This window comes from Pongo abelii, chromosome 17, assembly GCF_028885655.2.
Source record: "Pongo abelii isolate AG06213 chromosome 17, NHGRI_mPonAbe1-v2.0_pri, whole genome shotgun sequence".
Lineage (NCBI taxonomy): Eukaryota > Metazoa > Chordata > Mammalia > Primates > Hominidae > Pongo > Pongo abelii.
Window position 1 is genome coordinate 2,673,719 of NC_072002.2, and position 2,980 is coordinate 2,676,698.

The window sequence follows — 2,980 nt, forward strand, 5'->3', positions numbered from 1 at the left end:
TTACATAGACCTGTATATGTATATCCTTCGTTTATTATGGATTAACAATGTTCGTGTATTTATTTTCTTTTCTTTTGGGGCCTGCCTGATCTTCTCACTCTGGGCTCTGGTGACCTCAGGCTCCCAAGTAGCTGGGATGGGACTACAGGGATCTCTTAAGCCCGGGAGGCAGAGGCGAACGTGGGCTGTGATCGCGCGCCTCCACTCCACCTGGGCTGGGCTGGGCTGGAGAGAAAACGGTGGATTGTCATCTTCATTACCTTACCTTTTAGCTTTATTCGTACCCTCTTATTTGCTTCTTTATTCTCATGGGTTATTCTAGGTCATTGTCATGTTCATCGTTTGCTTGCTTGTTTCATTGGTTTCCTTCCTTCCCTGCCTTCCCGGCGGGGTCTTCCTCTGCCTCTGTCGCCCGGGATCACCCCAGCCTCGACGATTTCGACCGACCGTCCGACCGAGCGGCCGTCCCGCGTCTCATCCCTCCCGTCCCCGTTCCCTGGGACTACGGGTGTGCACCACCACACCGGGTGACTTTGATGTTCTTTCTCACGTCTCACGTTTTCCGTAGGTAGGGAGGCAGGTATCTGTGGATGTGTGGATGTGAGTGAGATGGGGTCTGGGGTTCTGTCGTGTGGCCCGGGCTGGTCTCGGACTCCTGTTCTCGAGCGATCCGCCTGCCTGCCTCGGCCGCCCGCGCTGCTGCTGTGACAGGCGTGAGACGCTGCACCTGGCTCATTCTATAGTTGCCTGCCTGCCTGCCTGCCTGCCTGCCTGCTTGCCTGTCTGTCTGTCGATCGTCTTCTTTTTAGTACGGGTGTGCTCTCGCTTTGTTGTCCACGCTCTGGGCACACGTGATCGCTTTTTAAACTTCTATGATTATTATTATTGCAGGTGTCGTCTCACACGTCGAGGTGATCTCAAACGTCTACGCTCCGGCCATCCTTCCACGTCGGCCTCCCGGAGTGCTGGGATGACACGCGTGGGCACGGTACGCTCTGGTCGTATTTCTCGTGGGTCGGTTCTTTCCGTTCTACGCACGCGGAATGCGAACAGATAAAATTTTGAGACGCGTCTCACTGATCTCTCCCCTCCCCCTCCCCCTCCCCCCTCCCCCTCCCCCTCCCCCTCCCCCTCCCCCTCCCCCTCCCCCTCCCCCTCCCCCTCCCCCTCCAGACGGAGTTTCACTCTTGTCGCCCAGGGTGGACTACGATGGCGTGATCTCGGCTCGCTGCGACCTCCGCCTCCCGGGTTCGAGTGATCCTCCTGCCTTGGCCTTCCTGAGGAGCTGGAATGACGGGGAAGCGCCATCGTGCCCGGCTGACTTTTATATTTTTAGTACAGATGGGGTTTCTCCGTCTTGGTCAGCCTGGTCTTGAGCTTCCGACCGTTGGACGATTTTAACTTTCTTGGTGGTTGCTTTTCTTTTTCTTTTTTTCTTTTCTTTTCTTTCCTTCTCCTCCCCCCACCCACTCCCCCTGTCCTCCTCGTCCTCCTCGTCCTCCTCGTCCTCCTCGTCCTCGTCCTCCTCCTCCTCCTCCTTTTTCATCTCTTTCAGCTGGGCTCTCCTACTTGTGTTGCTCAGTTGCTCACGCTGGTCTCCAACTCCTGCCCTTGACGCTTCTCCCCTCACACCCACCGTCTGGTTGTTGAGATGCGCACCTCTTGTAAAATGGAAAAGATGAAAAAAATAAAGACGGAGGTGAAAAGCACGGAGTGAACGTGTCTCTTGCCGTCTCCCGGGGTGTCCCTTGGACCCCGAGAGACGGAGGGAGCTTGGCTGAGTGGGTTTTCGTGGCTGAATCCTCCCGAGGGCCTCCTTCCCTCTCCCCCTTGTCCCCGCTTCTCCCCCGGCCGAGGCTCCCGCCGCCGCCGCCGTGGCATTTTCCGTAGGAGAGCTGTGGGAGAGGACCGACGCGGCTTCCGGATCTAGATCCCGCTGGACGTCTCTGGCTCGGCGTCCCCCGCCGGCTACCTGCCGCCTTCCGGGGAGCTCTGAGGCGCGTGCCCCCAGCCCCCGTCACGTCCCGCTACCCTCCCCCGGCTGGCCTTTGCCGGGAGACCCCGGGGGAACCGCGTGGACGCTGCTTTCCGACCCTCCGGCGAACACTTCCGCCGGATGCCCCGGGTTGGCCGGATGGGATGAGACTGGACCGCTCCGGACCGTGCTGTTCTTGGGGGTGGGTTGTCGTACAGGGTGGACCGGCGGCCCCGGCGTTGGAAAGGGTGCGCGGGGGTGGAGCTGTCACGTGGGATGCCCTCCTTCCCCTCGGCCTGCCTTCGGCTTCCTCGGGCGTGAAGACGACTTCCCGTCACGACCACTTTTCTCCCCTTTCTCCACCACACGGATGAGACGCATGAGAGGGAGAAACAGCTCCATAGATACTGCTGACCTTCATTTGTGGAATCCTCAGTCACCTACACACAGACAGGTGACTACACGGGGACCCAAATCGGACACCGTTTCCGGGTCCTCATGGTGGGATTCGTCGGTCTCTCTCTCTCTCTCTCTCTCTCTCTCTCTCTCTCTCTCTCTCTCTCTCTCTCTCTCTCTGTCACACACACACACACACGATTTCCGTATCTAGTTCACAAAGCACACTCACTTACCCTTTCCCCGGTACGCAGGCTGAGTGAAACCCACCCCGCCCTCCACCCGTCGGCTGACGAAACCCCTTCTCTATGATGTATGAACGAGACGGTCTGGGCCGGGCACGGTAGCTCACGCCTGTCACTCCGGCACTTTGGGAGGCCGAGGCGGCTGGATCGCTTCAGGCCGGGAGTTCCAGACCGACCGCGCTGGCCGACGCGGCGAAACCCCGTCTCTCTGAAAAATAGAACGGTGAGCCGGGCCTGGTGGCCTGGGCTTGGGATCACGACTGCTCGGGAGACTGGGGCGGGCGAGTGGCTCCGACCGGGGAGGCCGAGGTGGCGATGAGCTGAGATCGTGCCACGGCGATCCGGCCTGGATGACGCAGCGAGA